Raw genomic sequence first — 22,078 nt, 5'->3', positions numbered from 1 at the left:
TCTCTGCTTTTTGCAGATGATGTGGTCCTGTTGGCCTCATCAGACCGTGACCTTCGGCTCTCGCTGGGACAGTTCGCAGCCGAGTGTGAAGCGGCTGGGATGAGAATCAGCACCTCCAAATCCGAGACCATGGTCCTCAGCCGGAAAAGGGTAGAATGCTCTCTCCGGGTCGGGGATGGGATCCTTCCCCAAGTGGAGGAGTTTAAGTATCTCGGGGTCTTGTTCACGAGTGGGGGGACGATGGAGCGGGAGGTCGACAGGCGGATCGGTGCGGCGTCCGCAGTGATGCGGGCGCTGCATCGGTCTGTCATGGTGAAGAAGGAGCTGAGCCAAAAGGCGAAGCTCTCGATTTACCAGTCGATCTACGTTCCTACCCTCACCTATGGTCACGAGCTGTGGGTAGTGACCGAAAGAACGAGATCGCGAGTGCAAGCGGCCGAAATGAGTTTCCTCCGCAGGGTGGCTGGGCTCTCCCTTAGAGATAGGGTGAGGAGCTCGGTCATTCGGGAGGGACTCAGAGTAGAGCCGCTGCTCCTCCGCATTGAGAGGAGTCAGATGAGGTGGCTCGGGCATCTGATTAGGATGCCTCCTGGGCGCCTCCCTGGTGAGGTGTTCCGGGCATGTCCCACTGGGAGGAGGCCCCGGGGAAGACCCAGGACACGCTGGAGGGACTATGTCTCTCGGCTGGCCTGGGAACGCCTCGGGATTCCCCCAGAGGAGCTGGAGGAAGTGGCCGGGGAGAGGGAAGTCTGGGTTTCCCTGCTGAGACTGCTGCCCCCGCGACCCGACCTCGGATAAGCGGGAGAAAATGGATGGATGGATGGATGGATGATCGAGCCTGTACATATTTATCAATCCATTATTGTCGTACGTCTGCAGGACGTCTTTTCTTTGACGGAAAGTGCGCGGTCTCCGTCTGGGTGCGCGTAGTGCAGCTGCCTGGAACTGCCTGGGATACAAACGTCATGCGTGTAACTAAACTCTTCAGCCAATACGGCGGTTCCAGTTTGTGCAGCCGGGTGATAGGTCGCAATGCATCTAACCGTAATGCCTTGCTTTAAGCCAGCGCTGTAAGCAAGTCGAACGCACCCAATGACCGGACTGGGGAAACAAACTGAAACACGGACTTAATACAGAGGACTAATGACAACAACCAGAAACAGCTGATCACATGGGGATCCCACATGAGCTTAACGAGGGGGCGTGGCACACGGAAGGAGCAGACGATCGGGGCAGGACAGGGGTAATGTTGGGATAAGATCTGTATCGTTTTTGAAGCCATTAAGAAAAAATGCTCTTCTTCTTTTATCCTGTTCATTTTGTGTTTAAATGATAAATAAAAAAAATAAAAAAAAAACATTTAGGTGTAATTTTGGGGGGCCGGGAACCAATTAATTGGTTTTCCATTATTTCTTATGGGGAAAATTTGATCAGAACTCGAACTTTTTAGGATTCGATCCGGAGTCCGGAACGCATTAAGTTCGAGAACCGAGGTACCACTGTAAACATAGCATTTCCACAAATGAAACAGTCTTGGGATGACTGCAAGACATAGTGGTATGAGCTGCAGTCTCAGTCAACTGAGACTGCAGCCTTCAAGAGAGAAATTACTGCAACAGGTAGGTGAAAGAACATTGTTTGCTTTAAATTACACTGGCTATCATGTGCTATTGGCGGGTAATCTATACAGTAAGTGCTTCCCGTAAATATTTATGCATTTAAGGCCTTAGTGGAGTATAACATCCTGGGATCGGATACAAGCATCACAGGGCTGGACGGATGCGTTGATCCTGTAATGCAGTTAGTTTTTGAGATTGATCAGTATGTTTTTGTAATGATTGCAATCGTGACAAAAGTGTGTGATCTTTAATGAACCCCCTCCAGACACACTCAGACACTCAGACACACACACACACAAAAAGAAATAACTATGACTCAAAAGTAATGATGTTTCACTCATATATCTGCATGTATATACACTCACCTAAAGGATTATTAGGAATACCTGTTCAATTTCTCATTAATGCAATTATCTAATCAACCAATCACATGGAAGTTGCTTCAATGCATTTAGGGGTGTGGTCCTGGTCAAGACAATCTCCTGAACTTCAAACTGAATGTCAGAATGGGAAAGAAAGGTGATTTAAGCAATTTTGAGCGTGGCATGGTTGTTGGTGCCAGACGGGCCGGTCTGAGTATTTCACAATCTGCTCAGTTACTGGGATTTTCACGCACAACCATTTCTAGGGTTTACAAAGAATGGTGTGCAAAGGGAAAAACATCCAGCATGCGGCAGTCCTGTGGGCAAAAATGCCTTGTTGATGCTAGAGGTCAGAGGAGAATGGGCCGACTGATTCAAGCTGATGGAAGAGCAACTTTGACTGAAATAACCACTCGTTACAACCGAGGTATGCAGCAAAGCATTTGTGAAGCCACAACACGCACAACCTTGAGGCGGATGGGCTACAACAGCAGAAGACCCCACCGGGTACCACTCATCTCCACTACAAATAGGAAAAAGAGGCTACAATTTGCACAAGCTCACCAAAATTGGACAGTTGAAGACTGGAAAAATGTTGCCTGGTCTGATGAGTCTCGATTTCTGTTGAGACATTCAAATGTTAGAGTCAGAATTTGGCGTAAACAGAATGAGAACATGGATCCATCATGCCTTGTTACCACTGTGCAGGCTGGTGGTGGTGGTGTAATGGTGTGGGGGATGTTTTCTTGGCACACTTTAGGCCCCTTAGTGCCAATTGGGCATCGTTTAAATGCCACGGCCTACCTGAGCATTGTTTTTGACCATGTCCATCCCTTTATGACCACCATGTACCCATCCTCTGATGGCTACTTCCAGCAGGATAATGTCACAAAGCTCGAATCATTTCAAATTGGTTTCTTGAACATGACAATGAGTTCACTGTACTACAATGGCCCCCACAGTCACCAGATCTCAACTCAATAGAGCATCTTTGGGATGTGGTGGAACGGGAGCTTCGTGCCCTGGATGTGCATCCCACAAATCTCCATCAACTGCAAGATGCTATCCTATCAATATGGGCCAACATTTCTAAAGAATGCTTTCAGCACCTTGTTGAATCAATGCCACATAGAATTAAGGCAGTTCTGAAGGTGAAAGGGGGTCAAACACCGTATTAGTATGGTGTTCCTAATAATCCTTTAGGTGAGTGTATGTATCTTAAAGGTCACATCAAGATCCTGCTCCTGCTTCCTGCTATTCCTCCACATCCTCCCACAGTTCCTCTTCCTCCCCCAGCTGCTCCTCTTCGTCTGACAGCTCCTCTTTCTCCTACAGCTCCTCTGCCTCTCCCAGCTCCTCTACCTCTAAAAGCTGGCAGTGGTGGTGTCACTGGTTCACCCTCCTCCCTATGAGACAAAAGATGAGACTGAAGCTGGGGGTCTTAAAATAAAGAAAAAAGTTATAGAGGAAATTTGAGAAACTTCTCAAATTAAAACTGGAATATTACGTACTCAATTCAGTAAATCATATATAAACTCATAAAACACTTTGTCCTGACTGATTTGTGTACATTTCTGACTGTTTACCTAAAGTGTGTATTCACAAACTGTTCTCTGTATGCTAGACTATTTTGTCCAAATTCCGGTACTTGGACTTGATCTTGATGTTTGTCATCGTCATCACTGCCGACAGCAATCTTACTGTCATGTCACAGGCAAGGACGCAGGCAAAAACAGACATGGGAAAAACCAAAAGGGGCTTTATTTACTGAAATTATAGGTCAGGACAAAAAAAAGGAACTGGATCACGAGGGGTCAAAACAGGGAAGGGAGAATCAGTCAAGAACAAAGGACACAAGACAGACTGGGGAGCACATGCAGGCAGCAACATCAATGACTGGACTGGGGAGCTCAAGACAGGGAGGCACTAAATACATCACTAACAAGGGAACAGATGAGAGGCATCAGGGGTGATCCACACAAGGGCTGTAACAAGAGGTAAGATCAAACAAGTAACAGGTGTAGCTCATTAGAGTCACACAATGGAGAAAACGAGGGGAAAGGAATACAGGGCGTGACACACCAATTTCCACTGGCTGCGGAATGTTCCATTGCTGGCACAGATTGTGCAGAAGGGCACATACAGTTATTACTCAATTTACCCTCTCTGGGCAAAGTCAAATTTCTCCATGCAGTACATGGAAACGACATTTCATTTGCCCAATGCCCCTTTCGACAACAAGCTGCACGTCTTTGTTTGTGCTCTAAAACATACATAATATTTAAACAAATACTATAAAAGTTGCAAATTTAAGAAACTACAAAATTGTATTTTCTAACCAAACGTCTGTGTTTAGTAGTGAATGCATTATGTATGCATTATGCATTATGTACCTACGAATATAGCTAACATTACCTGCCCTTACCTCTTGTATTTTAGCTGTGGATATATAATAGGAGCTGTAGATGCTTTGTTGATTTGGAGTCTCACTCTAGTCATATACTGAAGCATTTCAGGGGAATGGTTCAGATGGGTGAATATCAGTCCATGACAGGGTGCACACACAAACACCCAGTCACACACTCTGAGAAATGAAAGGATACTAATTCACCAAACTGCATGTCTTTTGGATGGTGGGAGACAGATAGACTGAGCCTGGTGGAGCCCAACTATGGCTGCTTATATCCAAAGCACACCTTGCTGGAGTGCAACTCCACCTCCTTCAACGTTAATCTTTTTTTTTTTTTTTTAATGTTACAAAATTCAGTATGTGATTCAAAGTGAACTCTTAAAAGGTCAGCTTTGCACTAAAAATAATGTTTTTTTTCATCAGCTTTATTGTTAATATTCATTAGTAGCATTAACCAGCAGAGTTAGAAAGTTCAGGTTCAGAAATTACAAATCCTTCAAGATTGAGTCATATTCACAGAGTACTACATCTTTGAACTTTCCGTTTCTGCTGACCAGACATTCACTTCTTGAGTAGATCAGATATTACTAAATGAAATCTTGATTTCTGTCCTGAGTTTTTGTATTTTTACTTATTTCACTTACCATACTGCTACTAAAACTTCACTTACTAGCTAGACTTTGCTAGAGGTAAGATGTGAATAAGAGGCAATCCGTGAATAACTTGATATTTTGATGCATTTTCATGGGGATGGTACAAATGAATAAGCAGGAATATTACTGCATTTTTGAATTTTTAGGTTTCATTTTACGTGTTATGCCTAAACAAACTTAAGCGAACTTACAACTTAACCAGGCAGTATGTTCAGTACCCATGTTAAAATCACTTTTTCATTTTTATGGGTGGAGTTTGAGGGTTACCCCTAGTCATCAGAGTTAAAATTGTAATTAATTGCCTAGATCAGCACTGAAGTAGACCAGGTGGCTAGGTGTGAAAAGGTTTTCTGTTATGAGGAGAATTCAAAACTGGCTGTGGGATGCTGTGTAAAATGTAAATAAAAACTGTCAGCGTCTGCGCCTGTCCGTCCCTGTCCGTTATGTCCCCGTTTGGCCAGCAGGTGTTGCTGGCCATCCTGGTCCCTTCTCTGTCTTGAAGCCCCTTAGCCCTAGTGTCCTCTCCCTGTTTCCTAGGCTGCTGTGTAGCTTAAAGGGTTGAGCGTGCTGCTTGGAAGCTGTACCCTCTGGTCATGTGTGGTTTTTTTTTCTGTTTCCTACTGTCTATTATTATTACAGGCAGTCTCTAGGTTAAGAAAATCCAACTTTCAGACAACTTGTACTTAGGGACAGACTGCCATAAAGCCTGTTATATAAAAACAGGTTAAATACAATAGTACATAATAATAAAGGTCAGTGCATATATATGTCAGGGATCGGGGTCGTGGAGAAAAGGGAAGACACTCCAGCGGGTCAGTAAAACGTAAGCGGTTTATTTAAACAGATATAATCCAGGGCAAAAGCCTACGGAGGGCTAAGAGTGCCAAAATTAAATAAATAAATACACCAATAATTAATTAATTAAATGTGTCATGAATTGTTTAAAATGGGAAATATAAAGATAAATTATTACTTAAATGTGTCATGAATTATTTAAAATGGGAAATAAAAATATCGTTAATTAAATGTGTCACACCCTGCTCCGTTCGATCCTAATGTGTGCCACGCCCACCTCGTTACTTCGTGTTCAGCCCTGATTGTGATCGCCTGTGTCCTATTAAGTCTAGCTTGTCTTTTGTATTTAGTCCTCGTCTGAGTCAGTCTTCCTCAGACTTGTCATTGTAGTGTCCGTCGATGTCCGTGCCTGTCCGTCTTCCTCCAAATAAACCCCGTTTCCCTGACTACCTGGCTGCTCTCTCCTGCTTCCCTGCTCACCCTCAGCACCGAACGTGACAAAATGTGCAATGAATTATATCTACCATTAGAAATAAAATCATTATTAATTAATTACATGTGTCATTTACAATTATTTCACTATTTATTTAATTTTGGCACTTTCACCACATCATGAATTAATTTTATCTGTCAGTGTGACCCATCAAAGTCAGTAGGCGGGTCACTGCGGGTCGTCAACCGAGAGTAACATCTGATTGGTTACCCTGTACAGCAAGTCAAAACAAATAGATCCCAGATAATGGATCGGTACGGGACCCGTCAACATACTCCGAGACAATAGATGGCAGTATTTGTTTTTACATTGCTACCTATAATAATCAAGAAGAAGAAGAATTTCGCAACGGCCTTAATTGAGCGATATAGGTAGGGGTGTCACTACCGAAAATGTAACTTCCGCTACTACGCATGCGCACGCTTGCGACTTCTGGAAGAAGGCGTGCTATTTTTATGGCATCGCGTCACATTTCATCGTCTGTTGATTTTTTATGATAATGTCGACAGCGAGAGGAAAGATAATTAACCGGATAATGATGGAGTCCTTCGACTTTAAAAGATTTTATTTCGCATAGGCCTTTAATGCCTAATGTGCTTCAGAAGGAGCGACGTAAAATACAGGGTATAGCCATCAATTTTACTCAAAGGTGACATTACTTTAATGTTACCATTATGTACTACTCCCAGTTCGATGTGCTGTGAAGTTACTTAAACTAAGCCTGCTTTTTTCTCCTTAGTCATTTCTTTTCTTAATTGTATCAGTGTAATTACCACACACTCCTGTCAGTTATGGCAGCTGTGTTTTGTGGTGCTAAATGAAGCAAATTATATTTGTTTCTGACAGACGACCGATTGTTTTATCTTGGGCCAAACCGCACAACATAAACATTGTTTATGTTGTGCAAATAAAAGTTCTTAACTATTATTTTGGAGTGACTTTTTTTTTTTTTTGAAAATGCTGTACATATATCACAGCCCCTTGATAAGCAATATGGGTACACAAGATTGATATACACCCCAATTTTATTACGATTTCTAAAGAAAAGACATCTATTCAGCAATACCAATTGGGAAAGTGTAAGATTACTGTCCGGTGTTCTGACAAAACGTCCTACTTTAGGCTATCAAAGAGGGATGTAGAAAGAAAAATTGCATTGGAGGCTAAGCATGACAGTAAAGGTTTCTTCCAATATTTTAACTCCAAGAGAGCACTAAAAGCTGAAATCACTAATTTACAGGATAGTAAGGGCCTTATAATTGATAACGAAATTGATATGGTAAATGAGTTTAATGATTATTTTTCAAGGGTGTTCACAATAGAGAACACAAGTAACTTGCCACCAATTAATACGAATACAGCATCGTCTATGACCAATATATGTATAACTGAGGTTGATGTGATACTAAGCCTAGCTAAACTCAAAATAAATAAATCACAGGGGCCTGATGGCATCTTACCTTTAGTCTTGAAAGAGATGAGGGATATTATTAGCCAACCTTTGACTTTAATATTCCAGAAATCGTTATCTGCGGGTGTGGTACCATCAGATTGGAAGCATGCTAATATAACACCCATATTCAAAAAAGGGGATAGAAGTAATCCGGCAAACTATAGGCCAATCAGTTTAACATTACTGGAAAAATAATGGAAGCTATAATTCAAGTGAAAATGGTAGATTACCTAGATGCAAATAACATTATAAAGGATAGCCAACATGGATTTAGGAGAGGTAGATCCTGCTTAACGAATCTGCTTGAGTTCTTTGAGGAAGCTACAAGTGAAATTGATCACAAAAAGGCCTATGATGTGATTTACTTAGATTTCCAGAAAGCCTTTGATGTTGTCCCCCACAAACGGCTCTTGTTAAAGCTTAAAGCTGCAGGAATTTTAGGAACTGTGGCAGCTTGGATCAAAAACTGGCTAACTGATAGGAAGCAGCGAGTAGTTATTAGAGGCACTATGTCACAGTCGGCCTCCGTTTATAGTGGGGTACCGCAGGGTTCAATTTTAGGACCACTATTGTTCCTAATTTACATTAATGATATTGACACGAATACATACAGTAAACTGGTTAAATTTGCAGACGACACTAAGGTGGGGGGGGGTAGCAGATACTAATCTAGCAGCAGAGAGGCTCCAACGGGATCTGGATTTAATTAGCGAATGGGCTGATACTTAGCAGATGGAATTTAACACAGATAAATGTAAGGTAATCCATGCAGGGAGCAGAAATATACAGTACAGATATTTTATGGGTTCCACTGAAATAAAGGTAGCTGATTACGAGAAAGATCTCGGTATGTATGTTGATGCTTCCATGTCCCACTCTCGCCAATGTGGGGAAGCAATAAAAAAGGCGAACAGAATGTTGGGTTATATCTCTAGATGTGTGGAGTTTAAGTCAAGGGAGGTGATGTTACACTTATATAATTCCTTGGTAAGACCCCACCTAGAATACTGTGTGCAGGTTTGGTCACCATACCTCAAGAAGGACATTGCTGCCTTAGAAAAGGTGCAACGAAGAGCTACGAGAATGATTCCTGGTCTTAAAGGAATGTCTTACGAGGAGAGGTTAGCGGAACTGAATCTGTTCAGCCTTGAGCAAAGGAGACTAAGGGGGGATATGATTCAGGTCTATAAGATTCTAACGGGTCTGGATGCCGTTCAGCCAAATGACTATTTCAATATTAGTCTAAATACTAGAACTCGTGGCCATAAGTGGATATTAGCGGGAGAACATTTTAAAACAAATTTGAGGAAGCACTTCTTTACACAGCGTGTAGTCAGAGTATGGAATAGTCTTCCTGCTATTGTAGTGGAAGCTAAAACCATGGGTTCCTTTAAATCAGAGCTAGATAAGATTTTAACAACTCCGAGCTATTAGCTAAGTTCTCCCCAAACGAGCTTGATGGGCCGAATGGCCTCCTCTCGTTTGTAAATTTCTTATGTTCTTATGTTCTTAAAACATCCTACCGTAGTGCTAATCGATAGCCCTAACCCTAACTCTTACCCTAACCCTAACCCAAACCCCCTAAAACTCTTACCTTAACCCTAACCCCTAAAACCTAACACTAATCCCAAGACGGTGGAACTGCACATGCGCAGAAAGGCTCGATAGCACGTCTCGATAGGTAGGATGTTTTGTCAGAACACCGGCACTAAAAGTAACGCGCACACAGATGCAAATATTACAATCTGCAAAACAATATGGTTTAAATACCACAATAAAGTGACGGCTGAACTATAAATATAAACATCAATGACCCATCTCACAATACGTGACCAATGAATGATGATACATGACATCCATGCCCTGAATCACGGTCTGCCGCAAAATGTGAATACATGCGCAGTATTGGGCCTGGTCCATGATTGGTAGCGCCATGTTGGAAATGACACAGCTTCAGACCAAAACAATCGGCTGCACAAGATCCAGATAGATCATTGTTTGTCCCGCCTACTGACTTTGATGGGTCACACTGACAGATAAAATTAATTCATGATGTGGTGAAAGTGCCAAAAGTGCCAGAATTAAATAAATAGTGAAATAATTGTAAATGACACATGTAATTAATTAATAATGATTTTATTTCTAATGGTAGATAATAATTCATGGCACATTTAATTAACGATATTTTTATTTCCCATTTTAAATAATTCATGACACATTTAAGTAATAATTTATCTTTATATTTCCCATTTTAAACAATTCATGGCACATTTAATTAATTAATTATTGGTGTATTTATTTATTTAATTTTGGCACTCTTAGCCCTCCATAAAAGCCCTGCCTACCAAGTGGGTAAACCCTCGGCAGGCCAGGTGGGCCCTGTTCTTCACTCATTTCAAGTAAAAATTTTATTGCCCTGTGTTGAAGAACACTAAAGTAAAGACACCATCCTGGCAGTTCAAGCCATATGAGCCCCAGCCAGAGCCAGTGCCCCTCTTCCCTGCAGAGCTTATCGCAGTCCCCAACCAGTGGAACCTGGATGCTGACTGACAGTGGGAGCTATGCAGCACACGAATGCCTTCATCCCGTCCCCCCAGCAAAACCTTTGTTCCCAAACCACAGAGGTAGCAGGACACATCCTCTAAACATCAGCTCGCCTTAACGTATTTTCTGTTACAGTCGTGGAAGGAACAGCATAATCTATTAGTGACGTAAGACCTCTATGATCTTCCACTCATCAATCTTTCAGAGCACTTATCTGATTCAGGGTCATGGTGAGCCTGCAGCCAATCCCAGGCAGCATAGGGCACAAGGCAGGGAAACACCCTGGACAGGATGTCAGTCAGTCTTTACAGCATTTGCAATATTGCAAATTGCTGATTTGATTTTATGATGTCATTGCACATAAAAGTCAATGAAGCAGCTTTTTTAGCTGTATATTTAACTATATGTAACTAATGATGTAATTGAGCTCAGAGACCACATGGGGGCCTCATTGCTGCATAACTGTAAACCCCTCAGGAGGAAGAGGATGTTGCTGGTAAGACTGTCAGTTAGCTTGTGTGGGCGTGAGCATTAGCTGCTCTAACCCCACACATCCTGTCTCCTCTCAGTCTGAGAGGCATCAGCAGAGGAAACTTCATGCAGCGTCTACCTGAGCACAGGATGGACTTTCTGCTTCACAGGACGTGTCCTCTCTGAGGAGCTGCCCTCGGTATGAAGATGTGGAGGACAGTGTGGGAGACCCTTTCTCAGGTAGGAGGCTAATGTCTGTGGATGTGGGGGTTAGTGCAGTGCTTACAGTGGGATTCTGTTAGAATTCTGTATTGCTGCACTGCTGTATTCTTAAAATTGCTGGATTTTTATGTATTTGTTTGTTATAAGAAACTGCTATTATGACAGAATCTATGATTCTATAGCAAAACTTCTTTGATATTGAAGCTCTTTGTGGGTCTGTCAAGATCACAGTTTACCTGGGGAATCAGAAGGAGAGGAGATGATAGAGCATTACAGTGATTCTGTCCTTGAGGAGAAGAATCCTGATGATATATCATATGGGTCTTCATAATGTACTCAAGCTTATTCCAGTTCCTTGTTTCTTCCCATATTTCTTTTAATCTATTTTTTATTATGCCATCCAGATACATTAAGTAAGCAGTTCACTTGTGACTAGCATTGTCACCTCCCACCTCCAGGGTTGTAGGGGTAAATCCTGTATTTTGACACTCTTGCTGTGACTACACCAGTTTTCTCTGGGCACTCTGATTTCCTCCTGCAGTCCAAAATGATGCAATTAGGCAAACCATCTCTAAATTGCCCATAATGTTTTGTTGATGGAATGGTACCCTGTTCTGGCTGTTCCCCTGCCATGTGCCCTCCACTCTTGCCCTGATCCTGCATGATTGGTTGGAATATGGCTGGTTCTCATTCTGTGACAAGTAATCTGGTAATGAAAGACCCACAGAGGATAATGGGGATACTGTTGGGCATAATTAAGGCAGTTTGTCTGATAAATTATAACATTAATTTGACTTCATCTTGATGTACTAAAACTGCTCTAAATTCTTAAATCTTTACTGTTTCAGGTTCCGGGTTGATGGTGACAGGAGACACACCAGAGGACTATGATGATATTGAGGGTATAGAGCAGAGTGCACATTTTATCATATTGGCCATATTGTTGGACTAATATTCATGGAGAATTAAATAAACAGATATTAAATTCTGCTTTTTTTTTATTTGAGTTCAAGAATACTCAACCATTACAAGTTGCTGGATGGATTGATGGCCCTCATATCTACACTTTCACTCATACACTAATCACTCACTCACACAGAAATATTAGGGGCAATAACCCATTAATATTTTAGAGAATATGTAGGAACTCTAGGACCCAGAAGTTAAAGTTCAATATGTCTGTCCATCATTCATTTATCCAGTACAGGGCTGCAGTGAGCCTGGGACCCACACAGGAAGCATGAGGCAGGGGGCACCCTGGGCAGGATGCCAGTCAGTCACAGGGCACACAGACACTCACTATGGGCAGCTTAGTGTCATCAGTCCACCTAACTGCATGCTTTTAGACTGAGGAAGGAAACAGGAGAAACCTCCACAGACATAGTGAGAACATGCAAACTCCATACACACATACATCAGAGGAGGGTTTTGCATCTCCAACCCTGAGGGTGTGAGACTACAGTGCTGCTCACTGAACAGGAGCAGACAAACTTCTCTGGGGGCCCTAGACTGACATGGGTAGGGGGCCCTAGACTGACATGGGTAGGGGACCCTAAGTGAGCCATTTCAGCACTTTTTGGAGCTGAAAGGGAAAGAAGAGGGAATGAAAAATGATGGAACACCAATAATATGCTGATCAAAGCACTGGGTACCAGCGGTAAAACTTACTGATCGGGGGGGGGGGGGGTTTCGTGCCAGCCAACCGATCAGACAAATTTAAGAAGATAAAACTGTTCCCTTTATTGCTATGGTTAATCTTGAATTTTTGCCTATGTTCGTTTAATTGTGTTCTCTCCATGTCTGTTCACAATTTCTGTACCACTCTAATGATATAGTATGAAAGTCACAGGAAATGTAATGTTAGTCTAGTATCTTGGCAGCGTTTTCTTCTTCTGTTAGGCTACTTTGCGATGGTTTGCTTGGCAGTAAAATAAGCAGTAGACTCCAGGTTTGAAAGGTAGTGTGAAGTGTCAAAGCAGAATAGTCCATTACAGCTGGGGCAGGGGGCAAAACTGTCGTTAAAAATGCTAACAACCAACACGTTGCTATAATTTTAATGGTCATATAAGGTTAGATTCTTAAATGCAAATGTAAATTCTGTCTTCAAGGGGCCCATAGATTTCGGGGGGCCTAGGTGGTTGTCTACCTTGCCTTGTGGTAAAGTCCTCCCCTATGACTGAGTGGCTTGGCTTGTATTTAGACTTATGGGTAAATATTATTTTTGAGTATGAAAATTTCTGTCCCTCTGCTCCCAGGAATAGGCTCCTTGCTCACCCTGACAAGGAAATTACAGTCTGTCCAAACTATAGAGACTTTTATAAATATATACACTATATACTGGTTTTTACATTACTGGTTCCTAGTCAAGCCTCTTGCTTTCCTGCTGATTATACATTATTTCATCATCTGGGCAGGTTTACTGCTGAGAGGAGGAGTCCCGACACACATCACCACTACTGTGTGTGTATATTTGGAGAAAATGAGCTTAGAGCCCTCTGATTTGTCACTGGGCCTGTTTGATGTTTTCTTGCAGTTCCTCTGATAAGGCAGCACTGAGTGTGATTGGTGGGTGGGGGCGTGTTCACTCTGAGGGGCAGGATGGTATAAAGACCCTCGCTGAGAGCTCAGAGGTGAAGGTTGGAGTCTCAGCTCTGGGGAGAGCTGGTTTGTCCTGATGAAGATGGAGATCTGCCTGATCATCCTCCCTCTCTCATGGCTGCTTCTGCTCACCACAGCCAGTAAGTACCATGATCTTCCTCTGGTCCAGTGGTCCATTTTCAGCCAGCAGAGGTCAGGGGTCATTATTTGGATCTGAAATATTTGCTGTTTATTGCATGGCAGGATCTGTGTGCTAAACTGAATAAACTGAATGCTACCCAGTACTCTGACCCTAATACTGTAAAAAGTTGCTGAGCAGCTGAATTTAACACAAATGGTAATACAACATCATTATCAGTGTTGGAGGTAAGTTTTGTAAGTCTCTGGACTATATTCAGGGTACAATACTTCTGGTAAAATATAAATTGCAATATCGTCAATATATTACAGGAAATTGTAATCGCATTACATATATATATTTTACATTTGCATTATGTGTTTGTGTGTGTGCGAATATTTAAATATGTGCATATACACACACAAACACACACACACAAACTTATATACACATATTTCATAATTGTTATATTATTATGTGTATATATATATATATATATATATATATATATATATATATAGACACACATACACACGGACATAAATTTACACACATTTTACCTACATCTGTTATGACTTTTGCAGAGCTATTGAATTAGATATAGCTTTAAAGATGTGCCACGAAAATGTCACTTTTAATGCATATGTAATATATTGACTTGATCTGATTGATTGCACCTATAATACAACACATTCATAGTGCTAATCAGTGTATTATATTTCAGGATATTTTAAACTCAGTCTGAGGACAGATTTACAAATGATTTATGAATAATAAATATATAATAAATGAATAATAAATATATGATAAATTAATAGGATAGTAAATTAGAATTCACATCAAAACTATATATTATTCTTAAAGTTAGGACTGTAGAATATTAACCCTTGATTTATGAGTGAACAATTAAAGTGTTATATATTACTAGTATGTCTGGATGGAGGAACAGTATAATCCTGTCAGGGTCATTGTCCATCTGGCCCTGTCCTGTGTGCCTTTTCCCCATTTGGCAAAGCAGTTCCCACTGGCCATCCCATTTGGTGTTGCCCTAGTGCAGGGGTGGCCAATCTTATCCGTAAAGGGCCGGTGTATATGCAGGTTTTCGCTGCAACTACCTAATTAGATTACTAATTAGAGGATCGATTGGCTGAAGAGTCCTCACACCTGGGTTTGAACAGCTGACCTATACAGGTTATCCCAAAAACCTGCATACACACCGACCCTTTGCGGATAAGATTGGCCACCCCTGGCCCTAGTGAGTTTCCCTGCTCCTTAGGCTGCCATGTAGCTCTTTGGGTTGAACGTGCGGCTTAGTGGTGGGAGTCCCTTCAATTGCAAATTCATCTTTGCTTTTATTTATTAGCTAATTTTTCCCTAGAATTTTGTATTGTTTGTTTATGTTTTGCGTTGCGCATCTGTTTAAGGTCTACCCTGCCTGTGTCTTGGTTATTCATATTCTGTGGTGCTCCTAGTATCGCCCAGTATTGTTAGCCCTCAGTGTTTGTAATGTTTCTTAGTCTTATTTATTGTTATATGCCCCACCTGTTCCTTGGTGTCCCGAGTCCTTCTGATTGGCTAATTCAGTTATGGCTCCCACTTGTCCTGCATCATGCCTGCTTTTGTTCCATTACTTGTTAGTTTATTGTGGCAGTTTCCCTGTAAAGCAGTTACCCTGTGTTGTTGTTCTGTTCCCAGGTAAGTAGTATTCCCTCTTAAGTATTTTACTTGATACTGTATATCCTACATTGTTTTGTAGCTCTCCTGTGTCCCTCCCGCCTTTAGTGTGTGTTTCTAGTGTTGCTCCCTTACTTCATTTCTGTTTCATCAGTTTGGTTTTGACTCCTCATGGTCCTTTATTTTCAGTTTCTCACTTTTTATTTTGTTAAACCTCTTTTCTTGGAGCCGCTTCGAGGATCATTTCTCCTTTCAACATGTCCTGCTAAAACAACATGTCAAGCCATGCATTTTTTAACTACCCAAGGCCATCGCAATTCGAGTAATCATTTATACATTTTATATATATATGTGTGTGTGTCAATGTAGGCACTACAATTCATTTTATATATTATAATGAATTGGAGTGCCTACATTGACATACACATGCTTTACTGACCTCATTCCTACTTTATTATTTAAACACCATTGTTATTTTCTGAACTGATTTTACACATTGTAAATACATCACTTTTCCAGATTCTTTAAAATGTGCTGTGGTAAAACCACTCTTTAAAAAGCCCACCTTAGATAATATGGTTCTTAGTAATGTTAGGCCTATTTCAAATCTCCCTTTTAGGAGTAAAATTTTAGAAATGGTTGTATATCTCCAGATAACAGAATTTCTCCACAACAAGATATTTCCATCAGGTTTCAGAGCTCAGCACAGCATTGAGGCTGCTTTATTATAGGTAGTTAACAATCTTAGGCTCAACACAGACTCAAATAAGCTTTCAATCCTGATTTTATTATACTTGAGTGCTGTTTTTGATCACACAATCCTTTTACACTGCATTAGGTCATTAAGGGTGCTTTCACACCTACAGCATTTGGTGCGCACCAAACGTGTTTGGTCCCTTGGTTCGGTTAGTTTGCGTTGATGTGAATGCAATCTCGGTACTTTGGTGCGCACCAAATCAATCGATCCGAGACCTGCCTGAAGGGGTGGTCTTGGACCGCTTTATCCGCTCTACTTTGGTACGGTGCGTCTGGTGTGAAAGCAACCAAACCAAATCTGACGAAATGGTATAGTTTAATGCACTTTGGGTATAAGAGATATACCATTTGTATGACAATTTCGTAACAAGCCTATGCCTCTCTGTATTCACATTAAAGATGAAAAATGTGTGGCTGGGCTGTTTTGACAGGCCAACGGAATACCTGATGGATCTGCAGGAAGATCGCCGGCTAATAACAAAATGATCATTCAGGAGGAGGGTACGTCTCTTCTCCCTGAAGTGAATAAACCAGGAAGCTGGTTTGGAGTCGCAGCCGCGAATCGTGTTTGAAATTAATTATCGGAAAATAATGATTTGCACGTACAATGTAGTACGTGAGGATCAGCACCATGAGCGCAAAGCAAAGCTGTTCCTCCATGATTATTGAAAGTGGCGCGATTTTCTGAAAATAGCCTGTTCCCGGTGCCGATGGGCTTCGCGGTCTATTTTGGTTCGTTTAGAACTCTGCATATGTGAAAGCAAACCGTACCCACGTCTGTTTACTACATTGTAACATTTTTCTGACTGGTGCGGACTAAAGCAATCGTACTATAGGTGTGAAAGCACCCTAAGACTCACTGGCTCTGTCTTAAACTGGTTCAAAACATATATAGTAGGAAGACGTTTTCAGGTTAAACTAGGCAAATTTTTATCAGCACCAGTTACGAGCAACTATGAAATTGCACAGGGTAGTATCCTTGGTCCCCTGCACCTCTCTCTTTATATGATACCTCTTGGCAACATTTTTAGGAAATATGCTGTTGCTTTCCATTGTTATGCTGATGATACACAATTATATGTAGCTGGAGTACCTGATGCTCCTGATTTAATGGACAATTTATGTGAATGTGCATCCGCTATAAATGAGTGGATTTGCAATAATTTTTTATAAATCAGCAAAGAAAAAACAGAGGTTATTATCATAGGCCCCCAGGAAATGAGAGAGAAGGTAAAATCACGGCTTGGTAGCTTAGTGACCCAGACTAAATCACATGTTCGAAATCTTGGTGTAATTGTGGATTGTGATTTGAATTTTAGAGGCCATATTCAATATGTGACCAAGACAGCCTTTTTCTATTTACGGAACTTCGCTAAAGTCAGACCTTTTTTATCGTTGAAAGATGCTGATAAGTTGATGCATGCTTTTATTGCTTCTCGTCTTGATCCCTGTAACTCTTTTTGCCAGCCTACCAAAGAACACTATTGGCAAAATAAAGATTATTCAAAATGCAGCAGCTAGAACACTTCTGAAAGTAAAGAAATCTAATCATGTTACACCACTCTTGTATGAACTTCATTGGCTACCCGTGTCTTTTAGAATAGACATTAAAATTCTTTTACTCACTTGCAAAGCACTTAATGGCTTGGCACGATCGTACATTATGGATGTTTTATCTATATAAGAGCCCCTATGGCTCTTAGGTCTTCAAATTCTATGATTCTCCACATTCCAAGAAATACGGTGGGAAGGCAGATTTTAGTCATTATGCACTCAAACTATGGAGCACACCACCAGAAGCAGTTAGAGAACCTGAGTCACTTTCCAGTTTTAAAATGCTTTTAAAAATTTAAATTTATTTATTTACCCTGGTTTTTAATATCTTTTATTATTTGTCCCTGTATTCTTTTTATATACTTCTGTTTTATGCATAAATCTTATTCTAATTTTAAATTTTGTTTTTGCCTTTTATATAATCGTATTATTCTAATTTGTGTATTTTTTCTTGTATACCATCCTCTTACACTCATTTACTCTGCTTACCCTTTTTCTTTTCCTTTTCCTTTTTTATTGTCTTTTTCCGGTTATTTTTATTCTCAGTGTAAAGCACTTTGGGCTGCATTTTATGTATGAAAGGTGCTATATAAATAAAGATTATTATTGTTACAGTAGCCGGCGGGCGAGCTGTGAGGCAGGAGAGTCCAGCCGGTAATACGAACAAACGGGGTTTATTGACGCACACTAGGAACAACACCATAACAATACAATGACGGATCTGGGTAGACTGACTGAGACAAGGACTAAATACAAAAGACAAGCTACTGGTAACGAGCCACAGGTGAGAACAATCAGGGAATCACACAAGGTAACAAGGTGGGCGTGGCACACATCGGGATCGAACGGAGCGGATCGTGACAATTATTATTATTATTATAAGGTTAATATATACCCTACTATGTAGGGTACATACATAGTAGGGAGCATACTAAGTGACGCGGCTAACCTTTGTTTTAGTTTATTTTGACATAGAGGAATCCTAGAAAGTAAATTACGCAAAACGGCAAAAAATGTCATGTTAAAGACAGGCTAGCTCCCTGATGGTATGGCTATTCTAACATTATTGGGTGAGTCAAAATAATGCACCGGTGCTTGTATATGAATGCATGGCTGTGTAGGTGAGAAATCTAGTATACCATGGTGGATATTATACACACACGTATTATGCAAAATTCAACTGAGCCATTAACATGATGTATGACCAATGACAGATCAGGATTTTATAAATGTTTATGGTGTGATTAAAATAAAACAAAGTAAAATAATAATAATAAAACATAATTACAGCTAGAGCCGATTTCACTAAATGGACTGTAGCCTAATTAATAATTTTTTTTTTTCCTGTACTAGAAGCATCATACAGGTATCGTATTACTATTATGATGCTATTGCTATTTTTGAGTTTTTAATATTATTATTATTGTTATATGACAGTAAATTAATGATGTAATATCGGCACAACTATCATATTAACATTATTCAGCATGACCAGTTTGGTGGTGGGTCAGTGATTGTCTAGGAAGGCATATATCCATGGAGGGACACACAGACCTCTACAGGCTAGACAACGGCACCTTGACTGTCATTAGGTATCAGGATGAAATCCTTGGACCCAATGTCTAACCCTGTGCTGGTGCAGTGGGTCCTGGGATCCTCCTGGTGCACGACAATGCCCGGCCTCATGTGGCGAGAATATGCAAGCAGTTCCTGGAAGATGAAGGAACTGATACCATTGACTGGCCCCCACACTCTCTTGACCTAAATCCAATAGAACACCTCTGGCACCTTATGTTTTGGTCCATCTGACACCACCAAGTTGTACCTCAGACTGTCCAGGTGTTCAGTGATGCCCTGGTCCAGATCTGGGAGGAGATCCTCAATAGGAGCATGCCCCGATGTTGTCAGGCATGCATACAAGCACGTGGGGGCCATACAAACTACTGAGTTTGCTTTTGAGTTGCTGCAATGAAATTTCTGCAAAATGGACTAGCCTGCCGCATCATTTTTTCACTTTGATTTCCGGGGTGTCCTTGAATTCAGCCCTCTGTAGGTTGATCATTTTCATTACCAACAATTGATGTGGCATCCTTTCATTCCTAACACATTAACCAGTCCATATCAGTATAGATATCCAGCGTAATTTTTTTCCCATTGTGATTTGATGTGTTTTCAAAGTGTTCCTTTAATTTTTTTGAGCAGTGTAGTCTGCATTATGGTGGTTCATACAAACGTTGTTCAAACTACTGTGGTCTCAACAAAGTATAATACTTTTGGGAAACAGTCGTACTAATGTGTAATTGGTTTGAAGACACAGCTCATGGGTACAATTTCTCGTGGGTACAAACAATTTTTCCCATAAAGAATAATGGGAAAGGGATTAATTGTTTTAACAGCCCCAAAATACCCACATACAAATCATTTATAGGCACAATAATTGAGCTTTTAGTGACAATATAAGTAGTACTGATTGAGAATATCATATTTTTCGGCATATTAGACACACTTTCATCTTTAAATGCAGAAAAAAAATACGCTATGGCCGTACACGAAAGAGACCATGTCCCGTATGCTAGGTTAGGCTGCTCAGCGTAGGCTACAGCGAGCATAAAAAATTGTTGCTAACAATAATTGACAATTGAAAAACAAGCCTAAATATTACAGTAAATTGTGTTACTACTAAAGAGATTTTGTAGAAAAAAAGGCAAATTATCACAGTGTTAATCTTGTTAACGAAAATTTTTCGTCATCGTTATCGTCAACGACCTTTATTTTCAGACTAAAACGAGACGATAACTAAATAAAAATGATTTCGCGAGGCCTAAGACTATGGCGAAGTGTACTGACACTTTCGTCAACGAATAAAAACGAGACAAAAATGTTTGCCAGAGACGAGATACAATCAGAACTAATGTCGTTCGCGTAAGGCAGGGGTATTCAACTAAAATTTAAAGAGGTCCAGTTAGACAATATTTCTTGAAGCAAAGGTCCGGAAGATCGTAATGTACTATTTAGTGTGATATATATTTAAGTAGCCTGTTAGTTATATCAACATTGCATGTAATCAATACCTGACTGTCAAATAGAGTTGAGCCGGATACTCGGCTGAAACGAGTATCCGGTACGGATAAAGCACTTTTGACGAGTACGAGTATCATACGAGTAATACAAGTCAATATCTGTGCTCGGATTGAATAAAAATTCTCATTGGGTAGCTGACTGTGTCTGCGTTCTGTGATAGACTAGTCACAGCGCCCCTCCCCTACACACATACAGATTTATTGTGTTGCTGTGTCCCGCTCTGCTCACTCACACACAGAACACTGAGAAGAGAAGAGAACAGCGCTCTCTCTCTCTCTGTCGCTCCCTCAGTCACTCAGGATCGCGGGTTTTTTTCCGTTAACGTTTAGGGTTTCTTCAGCTTCAGGTTTGTTTGTAGAATGCGACTCGCGTCTCTGCCTGTCAGAGTTTTTTTTTTCTTTTTTAAACCGTCAGCTGGCTCTAGTCAGTTTTTTAGTCAGTTGACACTTTCTTGCTGTATTTTATAAAAAAAAATAAAGGTAGTTGTGGTATAATTAATATTACAAATTAAGCTACACACACAAACACACACACTCCCCCCCCCTCTCTCTTTCTCTCTCTCTCTGTCTCTCTCTTACTCACTCACTCACTCACTCACACACACTCAAACATACCTGGTGTGGAAATAAAAAAAATAAAAAAGAACCAAAAAAAAAGAAATCACACTGATCATAAAAAAATTAAAAGTTAAAAAAAGAAAGTTATGTTGAGATGAAAACTCTTGTTCATTACATTTTACTTCATAATTGCAACCGCATGTGTTGTATTCATTGTTGCAAAACTTGTTCTGTATATAGTTCGTTTGTTATCGTGATCAAAACCACTGATCTGAAGCTCAATGCTGATGCTGTCATGTAAATAGTTTTCTAATCAGCAATAAATATAACAATTTCTGATCAACCCATATCAATTGCATGCTTAAAATAACATACCGGTTAAAGCCCCACCCATTTAAAGACAACCCGACCCACTTCCAGGTCAAACCCCGCCCACTTCCGGGTTAGGCCCCGCCCATTCCGAGTACAGATACAGATACAGATAATTCATATGGTTAACAGATACGGATACAGATAATGCTGTACTCGCTCATCCCTACTGTCAAATCAAATTAATTCAGTACAATTCAAAAACCTTTTGACAATATTTGTCACGTGACATAGAGCTGAATATATATGTATGGCTTCCCATATATATAATGTTTTCTCATTTACTAGTTTTAAAAGTAGGGCTGCATTTCAAAATGGGGTAAAATAAAATGTGAAAATTGTGCATGTT

At 40.7% G+C, this 22,078-nt stretch overlaps 1 long non-coding RNA gene across 2 annotated transcripts; it reads left to right on the top strand.

Annotated features, from left to right (window-relative positions):
• Positions 1–3,864: 3,864 nt before the first annotated feature.
• On the top strand, positions 3,865–11,997 carry LOC140588314 (uncharacterized). 2 transcript variants are annotated; one of them, XR_011989677.1, is made up of 3 exons: positions 3,865–3,978; positions 10,971–11,040; positions 11,871–11,997. It is a non-coding gene; the product is annotated as an uncharacterized lncRNA (long non-coding RNA). The 2 variants fall into 2 exon arrangements; XR_011989678.1 differs by having other exon boundaries at positions 10,899–11,040.
• Positions 11,998–22,078: the final 10,081 nt, after the last annotated feature.

This window comes from Paramormyrops kingsleyae, chromosome 3 (assembly GCF_048594095.1).
Source record: "Paramormyrops kingsleyae isolate MSU_618 chromosome 3, PKINGS_0.4, whole genome shotgun sequence".
In the NCBI taxonomy this organism is placed as follows: domain Eukaryota; kingdom Metazoa; phylum Chordata; class Actinopteri; order Osteoglossiformes; family Mormyridae; genus Paramormyrops; species Paramormyrops kingsleyae.
Note: the sequence above shows the minus strand (reverse complement) of the source record. Positions and strands in the feature narration are given on the sequence as shown.